Raw genomic sequence first — 22,868 nt, 5'->3', positions numbered from 1 at the left:
AATTTACTAAAAGTATAGTAAATTTTACTAAAGACTATAGTAAAATTCCTCGAGGTCACACGTTATCCCACAATTACCAGATTTTGAGGGTAAAATTTAAGAGAAAATTCTCTCTGTGTATCACAAAGTGATTGTCAATGTATAAATCTTATTAGATTCGACTCTTATTCGAATAGTTCTAGTAAATAACAAGACCGGAAGTTCGGTCCTCGTCAAACCATCCGCATTACAGAGACTTTATGTTATCCGAGAGAGGAATGAGAGGGACGGAAGTCCCACGCAAGTACACGCGATACAGTTGTCGTCCGTGCGAAGAAATCGGATACGACGGATGATACAGATTGCCGTAATACCGGTGATACTTCGTGCCGAAAGTGGCTCCCGTCATTTCGTTGGTGGCCGCCGAGATAGCGGGCCTTATCGATATCGCATCAAGCGAAACGGGAGGACAATGTCCCGCACGGGTGTCCGCAGTCTGTCGAGAAATCCGAACGATAACACGGCGGACGAAAAAGGGCGTGGAATCATCGGAGGGACGGAGTTCGATAAAGGACTTTTGACAAGCGGTGAAACCCCGGATATCTGACTAATTAAATTTCTGGGATCTTAGATGGGCAGCGAAGTAACCGCTCGCTCGCCAAGTGCCGTAACTTCCGCGTAATTAAAACCTGCTCGAGGCTCTATAAAAGCGCACCGGAACGCTCTTCCTCGCTGTGTCACTGGTAGGACACTGGTAGCCCGAAATAAGGAGCGCGATAGCCGCCTGAAGCTGCGGGAGGCAACGCTCGGGTGGGGAAATAAAAAAGACTTGTCCAATTTAATTTTAGAAGTGCAAACGGAAATTCTACCTTTCGGTGATCTTAAGGGTGAAATTCACCGCCTGGCACGATGCACCACGTATCCTACATGGAAATAGCGGGACGTTTTATTTTCTAGACTTTCGTGTTGACAAGATAAAAATAAAATTTCTCAAGTAAATCGTGTCAGAGATGACAAACAGTTGACTACGCCCGAGCCAAAAATTACTTAGAATGCTTTCAATGCTCTTATATTTGTTGAAATATAAAGCAGCGATCATTTAAGATTAAAATAGTTTTCATTAATCAATGTCAATTTGACGAAAAACATTTTAAAAAGTTGTTAATGATAAATAAACTATAAAAATAAATATTGTAATTTCAAAAGATTATATATTCAAAAAATTGATTGCAAATTTGGGGAAAATATTAAAAAATGTTTATATATTGTTTACAATTTGACTACAAGAAGTTTTGTAATCTGTAATTCGAATATAAAAGTATTACATTGCTGTGAAATATCATTTAATTTAAAACTTTATATAAACGTAAAAACCAATAAAAGTATAAAAATAAGAAAATCTTAATTTTTCCTTTAAGACATCTTTTATGTATATTGGATCAGAGGTACATCACGAGTTGAAACCTTTTTTTAAGTATTAAGTAAATAACATTTTAAAATATGTATCAATATTTGAAATACTGTTTTGAAATTGTTTCTGTATTTTAGGATACTAAAATATTTACAGAATAAAAAATATCAAAATTGATGTCAAAGGTATACGTCTTCCTCTACGTTATTGTATACATATAATGTTTACTATATAAGATAAAACCTACTAAAAAGTATCATAACTTCAAGGAATTATTAAAAAAGTATATAGAGACTTTATTAGAAAGTATATAGAGACTTTATCGGAAAGATTATTAAAGATTTTGGTTTTTTTTTTCCTAAATATCAGCAATGTTTGAGAAAGTGATTTCATTACAAAAATAACTACAAAAAAGGGAAAATGTAAAAAGAAATTTTCTGCAATTTTATTAACACATATATGTCTGCAAAACATAATTTAATTTTGCAAATTTAATCCACAATTAAAACCGTTACCATATCAAAATAAAATTATTAATAAATTAACATTTCATCTCTCTTATATACGTTATAAATAACAAAAATATTGGAAAAATAATGAGGAAGCATATCCAGCAGCGAGAATCTCAGAGATCGTATTGGAATTGCGCTGAGAATCTCCCATGACGATAACATCGTTATGCCCGTTACTGCTTCTACGTCGCCATCGTTTATCGAGTCGGGCATTCTCCGACATTTGGCATAGCACGCAAAGCTACACACCGCGATCCGGCATTTAATGGCACGATGGTGGTCACGTTACCCAATTTCCGTCAAACCGAATTTCAATGCCTGCACTATGCCGCTAATGATGCTGCCTGGTCGCTTCGGTCACGGTAATCTACGTCTCAATTTTCTGCGGTTCGAACAGGCGCCTGACGAGATAACCGGGGAGATCCGACAAGAACGTAACCGTAACGACATGACGGACGCCTCTCACGGAGCCACGTCATCGTGGTACGTAAAGCGAACAAAGCCACGTTGTTCTTGGGGACAAAAACACGGGCTCTTAAGAGATTATCCGGAATCGAAGAGCTCAAGACACGGGACGTGTTATTCGTTTTACTCCTCCGGTGCGATTATTGATCACCTTCCTACCCATCTTGCGCATTATGTATTATGAAACGATGTAACGAACTGAATTCTTTTCACATATAATAGAGCTTGAGATAACGGTGCTGGTTCGCGCGCATATAAATTAATAATTGCATTGGCATGCTTCAAAAAGGAATTTAGTTGGATTCATGTTAAATTAATATTTAACATTTTTAAATAATATAATTTATGGATAAATAAACACACACAAGTAACATAAATTTATATTATAGTTTTAAAACAAATTCCAAGATTAAAGAATAAAATATATATGTCAACATATCACGTTAATTTCATTGAAAGATGTTTCCACATCGACATGATTCCAAATTATGTCAAAGAGTTATGTTTTCTGTGTTGATTTTTTACATTATATTTATGCTACTTTCTAATATTCATCTTTTTTAAATTAATATAAAAATTTAAGTAGGCCCTAAGATATATGTTAAATTTAACACACATTTTTCAACTGTGTATAATTATAGAAAAATGTTAAAGGGAAACATAAGATTTTCTCTCAAAATTGCACAAAGAATCCAACAACAGATAAAACAAAATTTTAAAAAACTGCTACACAGAGGGTGGCCCGTGATATCATTTTTAGAAAGTGCACGGTAATAAATAATACAGAATAAAATAATAATCACAAAAACAATAGAAACACTCCCGCTGCGCAGCAAAAAAGCATAAAATTCGTAAAATAAAGACACCAGCGTGTACAACGCGTGTAAACTCGTTCAACTACGAAGAAAGAGATAGCGGTGGAAACTGCGAGTAGGATAAAAACGGAATTGACGTAATCGTGCCTTGCACTTGGAAAATATCAAAAGGAAAAGTCATCGCGAGAGGATAATGATTACACTAACGAAAATTTTACTCACAGCGCGCCAACTACACTGTTAAATATCAAAGAATTAAAATTACACGAATTCCCTTAAATTAAATAACATCGTATTATTCTTGAGCTCCGCATTCGAAATTTATTACTTCAACACAAAACACGTAATTAAATAATCAAAGTAATAATCTCTGAATGAATCTACTTACAAGTTTCGGAGTAAACGGCGTTTATATTAGCACATGTATTCAGTAAATAATAAAGTAACTTTGAAATTTAACATTTCTTGAGTTCATTTCAAATTAAGCTTTAAATTAAATTAATGATATCCCGAGGAGGAGCAACGCCGGCCTACAGGAATGAATAAAAGAAACTCGCAAACGGTATATATATATTTCAACTACTTTAGCAGTGTATAAGCGAAACGCGTAAGAACGAGTTAATGCAGGGGATGTGCGAGTGGATTCAGCGCGCAAAGGCGCGCAGCAACGACAGGCGATGCCTCTGCTCGTTGGTATTCCAGCTCTGTAAATTATGAATGAGGCGTATCCTGCGCTGAGCCAATACACACACGTGTGTATGCGTATGCGTGTGTGTGTGTGTGTGTGTGTGTGTGTGTATGTGTGTGCATGCGTGTGTGTACCGAGCTCTCAGATTACTCCCGCAGCTTGCCCGGCGCGCTTCAAAGTGTACCCGAGGGTGAATAGCGTGTAAGGGTCGCGCGCGAGCAAGAGGGTGGACGTAGAGGAAAATACACTGGTGGCGCGTCACCCTTCCCCCCGCGGCTGGAGGGTGGGTTTTCAAAGCGCGCGTCTCTTAGCATACGCGCGAGCAAACGCGCCGGATGTGCGCGTCGTAAAAAAAAATAAAAACGGTGCAGCTTCGCGTTTTCTCTCTTCCCTCCGACGCCTCCCCCCCCCCCCTTCCTTCCGCCACTTTATCGCGCGTCTCCACACCCCGCGTCGCCCCGAATCGTAAACCGAGGTAACGTCGACGCGCGAGATGTAAGAGCCGCGGCCCTTAACTCCCGCGGCTTAACGCTCGACAAAAGACGGGCTTGCGAGTCGCGCAAAGTCGTTGTACGCGGGCAACAAAGGCGTCTCTCTTCTCGACGGGCGGGTCGCGCGTTCCCATCCGAATTCTATGCCGCCGCTCTGATCGCGCGGGAGGGGGGGAGGGGGAAATTTATAAGATCCGATGCGCGACAACGCAAACGACGCGAGGAAACGTCTAACTACCCATTGTTTCGTACACTTGCTCTCACTGCTAGTTACACGACTGACTGGCGCGCGCACTGAACTTTCGGCGAAATTTCCAAACTGTTAGAGAACAGCTCGGGCTCGCACTTTGTATGAAACGCGGCCATTATGCAAAATCGCCGCACGTAAATTCTGCGGGAACTGCAAGTGCTACAAGATAATTACGTAACTAGCTCGGAGACGTAATTTATGCCCCGTGTAAATAATACCGACAAACAACAGCTGCACGCCAGAGAAGGGGGGGGGGATATCGCTATCTTTTATTCCTTGCTTTGTTATCCTCTTCAGTGATCGCGCACAGTGCGCACGAATGTCGTTGAGCGGAAAATATTCGTTTTTTTTCCCCTCCTATCCCCCCGCCGTTAGAGGTTTTCGCACCTCTTCATCATTCGACTGGCCCTTGGGGGAAGGGAGGACAGAACGGTTATCGTTTCGTTCGGCTGAATCGGCTCAGCGCTGATTGGAGTCAGCGATTCCGGCGCAACTCGCGATTCGAGTTATTTATTCTTCAGTCCCGCAGACCGCCTGATCTGCTTGCGAGCGCATGTAAAGCGCTTGATCGATACTATCTCTATCTATTGAAAATGGAACACGTAGCCGTGCATGTGTAGGACGCGAAGATAATCTGAAATATATTCAAACCCCCCCTCCCGCGGCACCCCCCATCCCCCCCGAGAGCCGAGAATGACTGGGCTGGCCTCGATTTAAATGTTGTCCGCCTTTCCGAAGGGTTAATCAATCTGATACGGGGCCGATTACAATGAAAACAACCTTGATTGTGCGCCGTTTATAAAGTGTACGAACGCTTCAAAGTCGAGCGCGCTTTGATTTGACTCTCGCAAATGTTATTAGTCTGGTGACCATCGCTAATTGCAGAATGCAGCCGGAGCGGTAAACACGAAAGCGGAATGGGACGGATTGTGTTTGGCGAGTAATTAAGCTCTACAATGCCGTAAATGCAGTCGAGCAATTTGTAAGAAGCTGGCGGACCGTAACCGGGCAAAGATACTCCTACTCGAAGTCTAATTAATAATCTTTTAACTTTAGTACAATAATGAACGTAATCAATATCCCTCTAAGATACAAAGAATAGCCAAAATAATATGAACACCTGGGACACGAGATTTTATTAATAAGATGTTAGGTTACCATTTGTTTTTAATATAAATTTTTATTCTGGAATAAGGTCATATAACGTTTAAATCAAGCCAGTATAATGTTATACTTTTTCTCGAATGTTTTAAAGGCAATTGGGGGACACAATCTGTTTTCACACTATTCTTCAAAACGCAATAACTAAGCCAGGCAGTTACATTGGAAGTTTTGAAGAACAGAGAGAACTCCAACTTCGAGAAAATAATGTAAGAACTCAATTTCTCTTTTTATATAATCGATCGAAAGATGTTCTGTTGAAAAATAGTATAATATTCTATTGATAACTATTTAGCATTGACCTTATTCCGAAGTTTGAAAAACCTGTATTAAAGACAAATGATAAATGAATGTCTCATTAAAAAGAAAAACGTACTTGCTATATGTTCTCATTATTTTGTCCATCCCTTTTATATGCACGGCAAAAGAATCTCAAATCTATAATCGCTGTCTCATATGCAAGTAAGAATATAAAACCTTTAAAGCATTTTGTTAACTTTGAACAGACACTTGCTTACATGAAGAATCTTCCGTAGTTTTCGCAAAAAAAATATATTCTTATTATTCAATAATAATTGTCATGGTAAATTGAGAGGAAGAAATATTGAATAAAAAATAATGATACTTACAAAGAATTGGAATTTTTTAATGCTATCGTTATTACATTTTATGCTCTTTAAATGACTATTGTAATATTGAAATAGAAACATTTTGCTGAAATTATTAAACTCTTTAAAGATATTATATTATTAGTTCTATGTGAGATAATGATTGTTGAATTAATTCCATTTTTTGCTGTGTGTGTGTGTGTGCTACGTAAAAATTCAACGATGTAGAATGTGTAGAAAGAGAAGAAATAGAAGTGCGCGCCTCGGAGAAATTAATGCGAATGTTTTCTGCACAAAAAAATTCTTGATCCGTCTTTCGTTTTATGTAGTCGTGTACTCACTGTCGATGCACATGTGTATATATATATATATATATATATATATATATATCGCGACGTGCACTTATCGATTCGAGTATGTTGTCCTACTACACTACGTCTCTCACTACTTAGGAACGGCAGAGGCAGAAAACTTCCGCCCCCATTGTTTTCAGTAATGCCAGCGAGAGGCATCTGCCTCTCGTCGGATTCAGACGCCGCTTCTTCCCGGGAGATACCTCGCTGAAACTTTTAGAACGCGTATCAAGGTATATAAACGTCCGCGTCCCGGAACGCTTATGTATGGCGAAACCGCGATTCACGTTTGCAAGTCAAATACACCGCAATTTCTCACATACCGCGCGCCGAGATATCACACGACGTGCGTGCGTACGACAATCTGCTCCTTGTAACAATCCGCCGAACGAGGGCGCTCGCGCGCTCGTATCTCCATGAGAAATCTCACTGTCTTGCATTTCGCGACAAATTGTACTTCAGAGTCAAATACAGGGGGAAAATCTATGCACCGAGTTCGACCTGATCCCCGAGGTTCCGTATCACGCAGACGCTCGCCGCACATTCGTTATTTTTCATTCCGCGTTTCCCTTTCGCGATAACCGCGCCGATTGGATCGACGGGAGGATGCGGATGAAGAGAGAGAGAGAGAGAGAGAGAGATGGCGATGCGAGAAATGGTGAGAAATGTGGCAAACAAAGCACATAACTCGAAGATGATGATCGACATGTATATGCGAGAAAATTGTTTTTTCCGAAAAAAAAAACAAAAAAAAAACAAGGTGAATCGCCTCTAGCAACAACTACTCCAAGCTGATGAATGAAATCGGCTTTTCGGAAAAAGCAATGTTACGTGTATCTGGTTCATACGCAACATTTGTTGTTTGCGCCATACTCTTGCCACGATGCCAGAGCAAACTACCGACGCGAGTCAATGGGACCCGCAATATCCGCGATAAAGCGTACTCGATATTTCGCGGAATTCTCATGCGCTTAGCGCAAAGTAACACGAATAAAGTTTTTCCGCGGATTGAATCAGAAACACAGATACACGGGAGAAATCGGCGAAGAAGAAGTCCCATTCTTTTTCTCTCACTGACAGGTTGTGTACTCCGAATTAGCGGTAGGTAAGCCAGGGTGGATAAGCCGGAGGTTTTTGGTGGATTGACGCGCAGAGGGCTTACACAGTGTCGGTCCAGTCACTAGGTTAATCTTCCTTTCCCTCTCTTTTGTGCGACCTCGAAAAAGTTTCGTGCTGCTGGAAGGTGTCGCTGCAAGTGAAACGAACGCACGATAGCAGGTTTCAGCGATTCGAATCCGGAGGGGGTTCGAATCCGAAGAAAGAACGAGTAGTAAGTAGTACTAGCACAAAATTCTTCAGCATGCAAAACTTCATTGAATCTGCGCAACTATAGCAACAAATTGTCGCAACATCAAAACAGCCGCGCAGCGCAGATCCCGTTTCTACTTGTCCGGGGGAAAAAAAAGTATATATAGAAAAAAATTGAGAATCGAGACAGGCCACTGGAAAAGACAGAAATTGCACAGTAAAGCGTTAAAATTATTATCCCCCGTACACAGCTTTAACACCGCTCAACAGGCGACATTGCTTCGCTAAACCAACTCACAAGTAAATATCTCGCAATTCTATGAGCGACAAGTCACAAAACGTTTACACACAACATCCGTCGATACGACTTAAAACAGCCTCCGAGAAATTGCAAGTTTCCTTAACGTAACAACGTTCTGCGCTACTTACCAGGCGCAAATGTGCGTGCCAAAAATAGCAGCTAAAAAAAGGTTTGCACGCTCGACTTCGCCGCGCCCACGTAGGTACAAGCCGAGCGGATGCCCGATCGAATAATTTCGCACTTACCGCAGCGGGACACGGGTTGATCGGAGGGTCCATAATGGATACAGACGCTTCCCCGATACCCCGATGAAGTTGCATTAACTCCAACTCTCGCGCCGACTGAGATAAGTAAATCCCAACTCGAGTAACTGAGACACGCTGAAGCACCGAGTGTATACGCTACTATCTTGCGGCCAGATAAATTAACCCGTTGCCAGATAAATTATCCCGTTGCCGGAGGCATTCATTGTTTCGGCTAAAGGGCCGCCCGATCAGAGAGCGATCGGGGAAACGCTAATTAAGATTGGAATTTCCGGGAACGTGAGAACTCGATTAAGTAAACCGAATAGCCGCGCGACTTGACTCTCATTAGCGTCTACTTGACTATTCAAAACCTCCTCTCGTATGCGTGAAACTATTACGTACATCAAGAGCATTATCTCATTATGGGTTTAGGTTACTCGGTATATACCGTATCTGTATCCTATGTGGCCTTTAATGTACATATATTGTCGTCGCGATATTATCCGACATGATCAAAGCTCCGAGTCGAGTTGCTTGACGAGGGTACTTCGTCTAATCTCTATAATTCACCGTATAAGCGTCAAGTGAGAGGCGAAACTCATTTAGATTAATCGATTGCTCAATTTAATAAATTGAAGTAATCCCCAGCGATAAACGACAAGCTGTCACTGTGATTTTATTCCATAAGAATATTAATGTCTCATTTTATTCATCTACTATTACAAAAACATTAGGAGAGAAGGTGACAGTGTCTTTAATCGTCTTTTGATATTTTTCATTGTGCAAGTTTTATCTTAGTGTAAAATACAAAAATTATCCTTTCAACTATTAATACATATTTTGTGAATTTAAATTGTTACGTGTTATTTTCTTTTTTAATATTAAAAAGATTGTAATCTGATCTCTTTTTCTGAAATATATTTTTAGTTCTTCAAATATTCAACAGACATTTTCGCAGGATAACACGGTCAAAGGTACAATCGGTCAAAGCTTCCCCTGTATTTTTAACGAATACGGTTAAAATAACTAAAATAGGTTTTCTAAACAAATAAATAGGAAAAAAGTTGGCCTCCAATCACGGTTCGGAGACAAAACAAAAAAAGAAAAAAGACACTCTCGCGAGTAACTAACCATTTACATAAACAAACACACATATCACGCATATGTGACACAGCAAGAAAAAAGAACCCCCAAAAGCAAAACCGCCGGCAATACTTTTGCGAAAAAGAATAAAAGTTTTGACAAAAAAATAGTAAAAATATTTGCCGAACGCGACGAGAAGAATCAGCTAAATGCGCGGCGCACGCGAGACCAGGCGCAATTAATCTAATTAAAAGCCGCGCCGTGCGGCAACAAAACTCCGGCGAGACTCCGCCGAGAGACTCCGGCGATGGTGTGTAATCCGGTTATGGAAGGCACGCAAATCGGACGATACGGTGACCCGTGCCATTTAAAATTCCGCTCGCGATTAAATGCCAGGAGGAAAAAGAAGCACGCGGCCGCGTAAATTGCCCGCGTCGCGAGAGGAAGCGGCCGAGATTACGGCAAGAATAATGCGCTCCCCCCCTTCTCCTCTTCAGGGTGCTCGTTCGGGTGCACCGATATCCTGGACGAGAGCGATCCATCATTTATTGCGATTTGAAATGACACCGGCGTTACTCCAACGTTTATTTTGCTGCTCCACTTCAAACTGTCCTTAATCTACGAAAGTGCCTCCTCATCCATTTCAAGCGGATCTAAAATTATGTGACCCGGGCGCTTATAATCTTCGCCCTCTCGCTCTGACAATGCGAATTAAGAAACCCTTTCTCTCTTTTCCTCCGCCATCCCCGAGTTCAACGCTCGCTTTCACTTGCTTGCTCTTTTTGCGCGCTTGTTTTTATAGAAAATTGTTCACTCCACCTGTCAAATGTAAATAACAATTATTCTTTGGTTGAATTTAAAATCAATCTTTCCTTAGAAAAAGTATCAAGAAAGTTTCGGACGTTAAACGTTAATTAATTGACTAGGCAAATTTATTTGATGCACCTTCAATTATTTGCAGGAAGAAAATAGTAGAGACATGACGGCGCGTTTTGATAGATGCCAATTTACGTAAAAGCGAGCACTGAAAACCTTTGTGGATCGTTGCCGAGGCGCCAATTAAAAATAAACGAATTTACAACAAATACAAAATTGAAAAGAATAACAGAGGGACGTGATGGCGGATCGATTTCCAATCCTTCCAATTAATCTCGTCAAATGAAACTAATGTTTGGTTTAAAATGTGATTGATATTAAACAATTCTGCACGGCGGAAAACAACGGAACAAAAAGCGGCCAATTGAACAACAAAAATCCGGCGTGTGACGAGATCGAAAAGTGGTGCGTTCAGATGAAAGACCGTGCAACGGGCATATTGCCAACGAGCGCGTCAATAACTGGGGCAAACAACGTTTATCAGTTACGAGCTTCTCTGACATCACGCTAAATTCTTCAATTGATATCAGTTGATATCACGGAAGAATCGAAATGCTACGGCCGTTTCGAGTTCGGTCGTTCGAACTCGGGCAAGTGATGATCGTGTGATCACTTTTATTTCAACACCGCTATTTGCTTCAAAAGCAGCAAAAGCTTTTGCACAACGAAATATCGTATAATAAATTTATGGGTCAATAGCTTCTTTAATAACATAATAGCGTAATAAAAAGTCAACTTTTAGCGCAAAAAATTCTGCAAATTTTTCCGCGAGAAATTCTTTGTGAAATCTCCATGATTGTTTCACAATAATAATAATTAATGTAATCGTGGTCGGGTAGTAACTAGTTAAAAAGTCGAAAGTTAATAATAAAATTGAAAAGTTAGTGACCTAATTTTTAACTTAATTTAGTTAATTTTAATTGACTTAATTTTTAACTTTAACTAGTTATTTTTGAAACATATAAACTTTAACTTATTAACTGTTTTCTCAGTTAAAAATTTTATCTACACAAGAGAAAATTACAGAAAAGATACATTACTGCATAAAAACAATATTTTATTTCATATAAACTTTGTACAAATAAAACATTAAATATATTTAATGATCGATGTTATAATTCTGTTGGTAACTTAATTAAAATAAATTATACGGCTTTTTAATTTAATGTAAATAATACTTCTCAAAATTAACTTATAAACTTGATTTAATGTTAACGTAAGTTTAACTGAATTAGTTTTTTGTTCATTTAACTTTTAACTCAACTCAATTAACTTCATGATCCATTAACTTTGATTTGATTTAGTTTAAAAAATATATTAACTTTCCCAACTCTGATTATTATTATTATCACGTAACATTTTTGCAATATTATATAGTTATCCGATGTGCATTGCACAAACGTTCAACCGTGTATCTGTGATCCGGAACGGATTAACGAACGAAGCGTATTAGATTTATCGCGCTGATTAAAACAGGAAACGGAATCGTATCGCGCGACGACGTTATGGCCCTCGTAATAATGCCCGCGTTTCCATATCAAAGCTGAATATTTTCATCTTTCGGGAAACGGTGAGCGACTCGCCGCGCGCGACCACGACCATATAATTTATGCAGGTTACAGATTTTCCGACGGGCACAATTCAGCTGCTTATAGGAATATTCATGCGGTCGGCCAGCTGACCGTTCCGTACAGCACGCGAGGATAAACAGCGCGATCGTCGTCACGAAATTGCAGGCCATTGTTATTAGAAAACGGAGACGCGTCCGCAACTCTCGCCTTGTGCAAATGAAACGATAACCGGCTGTAAAATAACACGGACGCTCGTCGCGTCTACGTTTCCACCGCAATTTCCGCCCCGATACGTCGGAATCGCGTATTACCCCCGACATTACATCCCTCCCGCAGAGAGCGAACGCGTGATATAAAACAATGTATTAAAGTCACCCCCGAACATTAAAACCCGGGCGCAGATGCCCGCTCCTCGCGATCGTTTCGGCGTTTGCAAGAAATTAAAGGGGTAACGTTACGTTATGCGATTCTGCACGCGCGCTCGTTCTACTAATTTTATGAAATATTCGAGGAGACCCGACCACTACCCACCACGAGAAGCTCAGTTTAAGTTAATGTACACTGATAAGATTTCCACATAATTCGGTCAAAATACAAAACTCTCTGTCTCTCGTTATAATAATAATAATAATAATAATAATTCAGCATTATTAATCTTTTTACGTTGAAATATGTACAGCGGCTCGTAATAATTTTACAAATTCCCACATGCGAAATTGTTATAATAAGTGTTACTGCAATTTTAGTTCATATATCTGAATCGACGATGACGTTTTACATCGCTACATTTATTTATTAACATTTATATGGAAAACGAATTTTATTTATGAAAGAACGCGTCTACCGGGGCTTCAACGGCAATCGATCAGGCGGGAAATCATCACGAGCTCATTCACTTCAACGTCGCGCCCCCCGCCGTCCGTCGTTGCGCACTTGCGCACTGAAATAATTTCAGTGTCAGATGCAATTTGTGGATCCTGCCGCAAACCCGAACGGATGTCAACTCATTAATTAAAATCAAACAAATCGCTGTATTATGGATCGCCCGTGCTATTCGTGCGTGCCATTTTCATAAATACGCGATGAGGTATTAAATTCGACGCGGGAGTACACGGTGACGGGGGATGCACGTGCGCGCATCACCGTGCTAAAAAGCGAACGAGCGAACGGACGACGTATAAAATTTATTCGGTGCATAAATTTCAACGAGCGGCCTTCCGAAAATGCGCATAAATGTAGCGGTTACAACACCATTACGGTGCGGCAATAACAATTTCCTAGTTCTACTTGCATACGTAATGAAACGCGAACGACGATCGGGAATTCTGCGACGCGGGCAACAATTACGATAACCGCGCACTTAACATTCGTACCTTCTTCCGCACGCGCGTTCCCTTCTCACGTAAAAGAAAAAGGGCAACTCGCATTTAATTAATTCTAAATAGAGTGTGAAATGTGACGCAAAAGTCGCATATTGAGGCGAAAGGCCTGGGATTCTCCCCCCTCCCCTCCCTTATCGACTGCCTCTCGTAGTCATTGTTTTCTGAGAACGCGTTTTCTACGTTAGCTCAAGACCTTATAGAAATAATTTCATCCTTGAGCGCGGAGTTTAGTATAATTATTTTAGCGTTTAACCCGAGAATAATCACCTTGTAATTTTTATACTCCAGTAACGAGGGAAATTAAGCTCCCGTTATAATTTCTTTTTACTAATTCAGAATACTCAGCTTTCATTTGAAGATTTTGAAATCGAATTTGTACAGCAGAAACAAGTTATAATTCATGTATTTATGTATTCATATATTCATAGTACCGATCTATTGAAACTAGCTGGATAGAGAAATTACTTCATATCGTTTATATTATATTACAAAGTCAATCAAGCGTGATAAAAGGTTATATATTATAAAATCAAAATAACATGAGTTTGAATGAGATTTGTGAATTAAAAAGTATTACAAGCTAATAATATTTTTATGTTTGTGCAACAAAAAATTTTATATCATATATTCCTACAAATATCTATTTTTATTTTTATTAAAAATACTTCAAATAATTTTTATATTTATGCAATGTAATAAATAAATGTAATGGAAATGAAACATTTTTAATAATTTTGAGAGCAAACACAATATAACTTTATTTAGCGACTTGCTTTAAATTACTAAAATAAAATAAATATGTACACTGAGAGAAAAAAATACTAAATTAAAATAAATATTTCTTTGAATAGTTTTCTATAATTTAGAAAATATTACTTGTTTGAAATAAATATTATTGATTTTCTATAAAATATGTTATTAGCACTATTCAAAGAAATATTTATTTGAATCTAGCATTTTTTTTCTCAGTGTACATATTTCGTTTTGTTAAATAACAATTTTTTATAGACCTTCCTTTTAAATGCCCCATCGAAAACGCAGCGCAAAAACATTTTATTATTGGCATCTTCATTCTTTCTTCTAAAATATTGTTACAATACGCTGCTTATAAATGTGCTTCTCCCGGTTGTACACTTTTTTCATTTCTCTTTATGTTTTCCAGATAATATCGATTAAAGCTGTACATAATGTCGTTAAATATTAATAAACCCTTGAACAATCAATAATACACAATATAACAATGATTTCTAACTGGAGTGTAAAAATCGGGTGCTCGTTTAAGCGAAAGGGGAAAAAAAACGAGGCGACCATTCCCCCGCGGGTTTACGTTTAAAACGAAATTTTTCGTGGTCACTTTAAACGTAGCGAAAAGGCGGTGAAAACCGCACCGTAAGAGGAATCACATTCGTGTCTCGCGTGTGTAATTTATATCGGTTGGTAAATGTGCGGGGATCGATATCGCTATAACAGGCCGGCGTTATTGCCGAGGGGGAAAACTTGGGCGACGCGCGAGAGCGTGTCGCGCTTATTAAACGGGCATCTCGAAACGGAAATATCGAATCTAACGTCGCTCTTTCGTTCTCCACCGTTTTTTTTTCCCCCTTCCTTTTTCTCAACCGACGCCGAATCAACGGCGAATGGGGGAAGCGATCGCTCGATATTATTCCGGACGGGCGATCCGTCATCGTTCCGCACGCGCGCCTTCGACAAGCGAGGCCCTCGACGCGTACCACATACATAAGTTACACATTGTGTGCCGACGACGCTTTTGCGCTGCGCCGAAAACGCGCATAACCCCGGCGCGGCGGAAGCGTGTAACGAGCCATCTCCTGCACTTTCTGCCAGCCGTTTCCGCTTTTTGCCACACTTCCCTTCTGTCTCCGAGCGAGACACGCATATGGAGAGGCAGGGAAAACTGTATATACATATACACACACACGCTGCAGCCCGTGCAGCGGCCCGCGGGAAAGATAAAACGCGGGCAACTTTTCACGAGGGCGGCAGAGGGGTAAGAAGGGTGACGGCCCTCGTTCCTTTTTTTTTTGGAGCGCGCGCGCGCTTCGATTACTCGCGCCGGAAACGTCGAGAGACAAACGAGATATCGTCGTTACATCCCGTATTCCCTCTATCCCTCGCCAACTGCTGTATCTATACGCTTGCATCTGTGTATCTCCGAATCAATCCCTCCCTCCCTCCCTCTCCTCTTCCCCCCCCCCCTCTCTTTGTCCATTGGGCATCGCGTCTACCATTATCGCTACGCCGTCAATTCCGTTCGGAATTAATCGTCGGGGCGAATCGCTCCGCGGCGTGTGCCACGGGGTTATTGTTGCTGCAGCAACCTGACGTCATTAACGAACCACAATGGAGTAATCAATGCAAAGATGGGGAAAGGCATGGTGCGCGCGCGATGAGTCGCGCGAGACGCGTCGGCGTGAAACGCAGGGTTTCCAAATATCGTACATAGCTATCATCCCCGATTACACCGTGCGCGCGCCCGTCCTCCTCATTTCCATATAAATATGATGAGCGTAACGCGAAAGATTCTTACCGCTTGAAAGCCGTAAAAATATCCCTTCTGGATGTCTCCCCCTTTGAAAGCGGATTGGCAGGCTCCGCCCGTGAAATGGACGGCTTTCACCAAGGAGAGGAATCGAACTTGCACGTCTACATCAATATCGAGGAATGGGATTTTTAGCATCCCCCTCCTTCCTCCTCCCCCCCTTACTCACCCCCGAGAGCGAACAGCGTGTCTCGCGCTATCGGGGAATAGTCCGTGGCTACCGCCTTTTTTTTTTCCTTTCCCTATACCGGCGTTTTTCTCCCCCCCCCCCCCCGCGTGTCGCGTTCCATGTTAGATTAGAATACATTAGATGAAACGGGAATAAAATTTCTCTCTCGGCGGGAGAGAAAACGTTCGAGGAATCATTACTGTTCCCGGCAATAAATTTTAATTCGGCCGGGATACGTTCGTTTTTCCACCGCCGGGAATGTCGAGAGGAGGTTAAAGGGGAACCGACCGGGCAAACGCGCTGCGCATGTATTATACGGGCAAATTACGATTTTATTATTAGCTTATACGCAGAATAAACGCAATACCCGCGCCCTCCGCGATTATTATGGATTGAGAAAATAATTAGCGTAATTAATTTCGAATCGAAGGGTTAATCGCGTTAAAAATCAACGTTGGACTGCGCAGTTTAACAACAAACGGCGGTAATGACGCGATTAATCAATAGCAAACGAACAATTATATCGCGCGGCGGGCGTAGCGCGGAGGAAAACGCCTGCTCCCGCTGTAAAGCGAGATAAGTTCGCCGCGCGCGTTCGCGCGAATGATAATTCACGTCGGATCGCCGATAACGGAGAATTATTGCGGGGCACGCGGGAATTTGAAATTAAACATCGACCGCGCCTGCGTACGCATGTTGGTGATCGCTTTCGCGTTTATCGATTTCGGAAAGAAACGCCAGATTTTCTCCGTCGGTGCGCCGTCGGTGCGCGGGGACGAGCTCGACGCCGGCGTCTAATTATAAAAATCTGCGATAACGGCAGGAAGCAATCAGAAGGGATGATGCACGTATAAGCCGTGTGCCGCCTCAAAATGAATGCCACTCGCGACGCGAGCTAATCGAAGAGCACAAGTTATTTTCATAGCGCGACCGATATATCCCCGAGGCGTATGTGTGTATGTGTGTGTGTGTGTGTGTGTGTGTGTGGACGATAAAAAACCGCATAAGCATAGCGTGCGGCTCGTTAAAAGCGTTTTTCTCCACGGGTCATTTATCAAAATTAACGACAACCGATCGCGTTCGTCACCGGTCTATCGGTATTAAACGTGGACTCTCTCTTTCTCTCTCTCTCTCTCTCGTGCATCTTCGGCAGTTATTATCAGCGGATTTGGGCTCCGATGCGCTTCGTTGTTCCGAGCGTAAAAAAAAGAAAACCGATAACACGGAGGCCAAAATTTTCCGGTCCACGTGCCCCGCCGAATGAAATTATGCGCGTCGCGTGTGAATTCGTCAATTCGTTCGCTCGCGTCTAATTTCATTTTCAGGTCATTTTAATGCGACGCGCGACTCCCTGTTTTACATATCGGCATTGAAATAATAGCGATCTTTCTTTCAAATTGTTCAGCATTTTTTTATTTTACAGAAAAATGACGATAACAGCTTGGAGAGAGGTAATGAACGCAGACTTACGCAATCCAAAGAAACAAGCGCGATTCTTTCACCGCGAGACGGAAAAATATATATCTCCCCGTCGCCTTTCTTCAGATCTTTATTGAAAGTATAATTTCCACGTAACCGACATTTCTATCGTCGCCTCCCTCGTGTCGGACACGTAGAGAAATCCGTTTCAGAAACACGTGGCAGTTTTGAATAACAGCTTTCTCCTCCCCCGAGTTACTTTCGCGCGAAGGAATCCGCCATTTTTCGGACGGAAGCCGAGTATTATGTGGAGCACCTACATTTTTCACCCGGACTGCAGCTTTGTCCGAAGAATCGCATTTTTATTCTCCCCGTAACTACCTCGTATTCAAAACCACCCTCCGTCTCTCCTACACCTCCCTTCGTACGTTCGCCTAATAAAAAATTAAGATAATCTTCGCGAGGTTGTGCCACATATGAGAACTTTCCGTGCGCGCGATCCATCAGCCTTCGTCATTTCTAAAAGAGGATAATCAGGGTACAGAAAACCGAAAGAGAGAGAGAGAGAGAGAACGTTAGACTTCTCTTACGGAAAATTTTACATCGTAAATCCGCGTTGCCTCTTCCATTTCTTTTCCTCTCTCTTTGTTTTTTGTCCATCAAGCACTCTTCTCAATTGAGCAATCGAACGATACGCGTCCGGCGATTCGTCCTCCCGCGTGGCCCATCAAATCCACCCTGCATTCTTAATGATCACGAGGAGGCGTATATCCCCCAGCATGAGTGCGCGGCTCGCTCGCGTTTCTCGAGATTACACGTCGATAGCGTATCGGGGTCATTCCGTCCCCGTCATCGGCCCCCGTCACGATCTACTCCAGCTGCACTGGACGCTTTTGCGTGAGCCTGTGCCTGCCAACGGCCTCTAAGTACCGGGCGATACACATTCACGACAGCAATGTCGACGAGAACGACGACGACGACGACGACGACGGTCTGCTACGACTGTACCCAAGCTGTGTCGAGTTCGAATCAATAACGAATCTCTCTTTCTCTCTCTCTCTCTCTCTCTCTATTCCACTCTCATCCCTGGCTCTTACACCCTCGCTCTTGTCCTGCCTCTCTTTCCGCGACTCGTGGAGTCGCCGAGGTTGGACAACAAGGCAAAAGGAAGAAGGACGCGCGTGTGTTGTGCCGTTACAACCGACCCGCAAGAAGAAACTCGATTGTGTAAATATCAGGGCGCGCGTGGAGACTGGCAAAAGTATCCGGGAGAACGAGAGCCCCCGTCGGTCGCGAACGATTCCCGATGATGAGGTCTCGCTTTTTTTTGCCGGCCTAACGCCGCGCGAGCGCCCGAACGGCGGAAATCAACGCTCGGCACGTTACGATACGCCAACTCGATTTCCGATATCAGAACAGTCCCCCACCGACGTCATACGCTGACGTGCACCTTCGCGACGCGCTCGTATCGGATGATGTTATCAGCGACGAAACTTACTGTAATCATCAGCAATCGAGAACATCAGAACTTATATATTTTCGCGACGGTATAACGAAAGAAACTGTAAATGTTACGTGGATTGATAAAGAAATGTGCGATACTTGCAACTATAATTGTATAGTAAAATCATTATATATATAGTAAGGCACATCATATTCTTATAGTAATTATTACTATTGGTAATAATAACCATATGCTTATAGTGATTGTTTTATAGTACAATAGTATGATTATGAGAACTCTAATATCGTTTAAACAAATTATAATTTATATTATTGAATAACTATAAAAACACGATTCTAAAAATAACTATAAATTACAGTGATATTATGGTTGCTGCAACTATTTTTTTCCTCTCGGTATGCAGTTTATCTACTCTTTACTAATGCCTAAAAAATTATCTCCTCTGTACTAATTTAAAATATTGTAACATTATTGAAAATTTATAAATCAATAAATTGTAACGAAACGTTGCCATTGAAAATGTATGCAGCTTTTCTTTTATGCCTTCTGCATTCCTGCCCGAGTCCTACATATGGAAATACGAATTTTTACAACTGCAGACGCTGTATGTGTGTGTGTGTGTGTGTGTGTGTGTCACAAGGTTTAATATTCAGGCGACCCTGATACAACCGTAATTGCCCAGTCACGAAATTTGCGTTACCGCAATATGCAGCTGCTAAAATAGCGTGTTCATAACAAGGCAACCCCTCGGCAACACAGTCGGGAAGGACCGGTCCAAAGGGATGCCATTCTCTTTTGCGAAACGACAAGACACAAAGCGCGGCCCTTCTGGAGCGGAACGACGGATGCGCTCTAGATGGGCAAGGCAGCGAGAGCACGGCTCGTTGGAGAGCATTAAAGAGTTATACGACCCGCGCGAGCGAAAGGATTCCCCTCGGTGATGCTGAGAAATTTACAGCGCCGTACGAGAAACCCGCTGTACTTGCAGCGGCCAATTCCATCGCGCGAGCTCAGCCGGCGGTAGACCCGCACAATGAAGTAGAAAAAGCCTCGGTCGGGCGCGGCATCGAAAAATGTGCCAATCTACAGCGGTAAACACGTACGAAGTTAACTTCTTCGTGCCGCGGCGCAAGCAAACTGTAGCACAGATTTTTTATTTGCGAGATTTACAAAAGTTCGACAACTTTGGAGATTAGGAAGATTAAAATATCATCTTTTTTTTTATTAAAAGTTGAAATAATGTACGTTTTTTTCTAAATTATAAAGAAGAAAAGAGATTACATTTCTTTAGCACATTCTACCTTCGACTATATTATGCCGTGAATTATTAAATACTGGTAAAAATATATAATTTGCAGTTTGAAAAGTGCTTTCAACCTACATCTTTTTAATGTGAAACAAAATGTTGCATATACATATTTTATCTTATACCTGATTTGTCTGTGTTGGTAAGTTATATAGAAGAATTGTTTTAAAATTCAACACTGTGAATATTATAATTAACTTACAATTTATAAAATTAACAACAAAGAGAAAATGAGAATGTTGTACCATTCGCTAATAACAGATATTGTATCCTGGATAAAGTAATAAAAGGCAAAGTAAATGTAAAGGTCAAGATAAAATTTTGAAAAAAAATGTTACAAAGAAATTTTATTTTTATTCCTGTGTTCTTATATTATATATGTGTGTAGCTATTTGAGCTTATTATATATTTTATTTAAACTTCATATTGTACAATAAAGAAACGTTAAAAGTATAGATATAAAAGAATATGGCTTTATTTTAACTTCTTTTTATACACTTTTTTTAATATATTGATCAAAGGACATCATGGACGTTGTACCTTTGACTGGAATTCAATTTTTTTCCAAAAAGTACAATTTTACGAGCCGCTCGTACTAGCCGTTTGAGGGACAAAAAGGATCACGTAATGACTTTTGTTAGAATTATTTCAACGACAGCTGTTGCACATAAAATAAAGCAAGAAACAATAAGCAACTATTCAAACTGCAAAATTTCAATCGTCGAAATAGAAGCGACAAGTCTGTCACTCCAATTGCTTATTTCAACATGTAAAATCATACCTTTATATATATATATTATTTTTCAGTGTGCAAGTTTTAATTTGGTGTCTAAAAATACAAAAACAATTCTAAAATATTTTTTCAAGTATTTTATTCTTTCAAATATTTTAGAACTGTTTTTGTGTTTTTAGACACCAAAATGAAACTTGCACGCTGAAAAATGTCAAAATTGACCTCGAAAATACATCTTTCCTAAAACTATTATTTTTTCACGTTTTTTTTTTCCCTGCACAATATATAATATTGTATTTCCCCTTATCTAGATTTTTGGTAAACAAGTTGTCGAGACGAGAGTACGGATGGGCCAGGAAGTTTTTATTAAAATCTTCAGAGCGTAAAAAAACACATCGGTCTTTCAATTTCTTTAAAATTGAAAACTTCTGAAAACGGAGCGTATAAAAGAATGGTGCTTCGCAATTTCCCGACCTACTTCTGCACAGGGGAAACCATCTCATATGCGTTTAGATCATCGGTGGCGCCCAACACACACACACACACACACACTCCTTCGCTCCTTATACATTTTATACACACACGATCCGCTATTTATTTATTACTTGCATCAGTACGTTCAACACCTGTGACGCCTACGTGTATGTCGCAGTTCAAAGCGTAACTCGACTTCCCCCTCAGCCGCCGGAAATCGGAGCAAATGCTGGAACCCTTGTAATCTTTACAAGTACTTCCCTATAACGGTATAAACATTGAAGATCGAACATGCCACGCATCATTGCTGGCGGAGAAAATTTATTTCAAAAATTCATATCCGCTTAGCGCGGTAGCGTTAAATTCTAAAGCCCGCGGGAGTTGAAATTTTTGAAAAACAAGCGGTAACCTTTGGGAAGGAAAAGAAAAAAAGAGAGGGGGGGGATCTCACAATATCGCGCGATGGAGCTCCGCCGACGTTATTTTCCTCAAAATTACGTGGCACGTTTGCCGCGATATGTGCGAGGCATTTTACACGGGGCTGCACAAAATAAATCACTTTTATCTCGGCCCGATGTGCCGACACATACTTTGCGCACGTAGCTGCTGCTGCTGCTGCTGCTGCTGCCGCGCGCGTACCTCACATACCTCGGATAATGGCCGCGCGAGAAATTCGGGACTACGCGCCGGCTTAATAAACAAAGTCACTTACAAGCCGCGTAAGTACAAACAGTCTCGGGGGGGGTTGAAAGAGCCCGCGCGAAACCCGTTTCTCGCGCCTCCTTGGGTCGGAAAATGAGTTTTCGTGTTTTCGAGCGTGTGGGGCGCGGACCGCTCGCGGAAAATAAAGTTCCCGGATACAGACGGATACCGGCGAAGTTACGGCAGCGATTTTGCCTCCTCTTCCGCAAACTTACAAATTGAAATAGCCCGTGATTTGATATCCGCGAAATGTAGCAATGGTGTGTGTGTGTGCAGTGGCAAACCGAACAAAATGACGACGAAAGTCGCGCCAACTTTTACGATCGCGCGTTTTCGCTTACGTCTGTAAGATGCCTGTAAAAGACCCAATGATACGCGAGAGAAAGCGAGAATCCTTCCCCCCTTCTCTCTCTCTCTCCATCCCCTCGGCCCTCCCATTAACAAATCGATGCGAACAAATTATGCAAAGTCCGCCCGAGAGAATTAATCACGCGAGATTAAGAGCGGGAGATAAAGAACGAATTCATTAACGATTTTTCGA

The 22,868-nt window shown here is 41.3% G+C and overlaps 1 protein-coding gene across 6 annotated transcripts in view; it reads right to left on the bottom strand.

The window, feature by feature from the left end:
• Positions 1-22,868, bottom strand: part of LOC105834064 — a 124,345-nt gene that overhangs the window by 69,722 nt on the left and 31,755 nt on the right. Inside the window, exon 1 of one of the 6 annotated variants that reach the window (XM_036289945.1) lies at positions 16,048-16,129. The exons of the other annotated variants lie outside the window; for them this stretch is intronic. The gene's annotated coding sequence lies outside the window, so the exon portion shown is untranslated. Of the gene's footprint in view, positions 1-16,047; positions 16,130-22,868 lie in introns of those variants that run through there. 6 annotated transcript variants of the gene reach the window in all.

The sequence above is a fragment of the Monomorium pharaonis genome, chromosome 7 (genome assembly GCF_013373865.1).
Source record: "Monomorium pharaonis isolate MP-MQ-018 chromosome 7, ASM1337386v2, whole genome shotgun sequence".
Lineage (NCBI taxonomy): Eukaryota > Metazoa > Arthropoda > Insecta > Hymenoptera > Formicidae > Monomorium > Monomorium pharaonis.
This window is presented reverse-complemented; position numbering and strand designations above follow the sequence as displayed.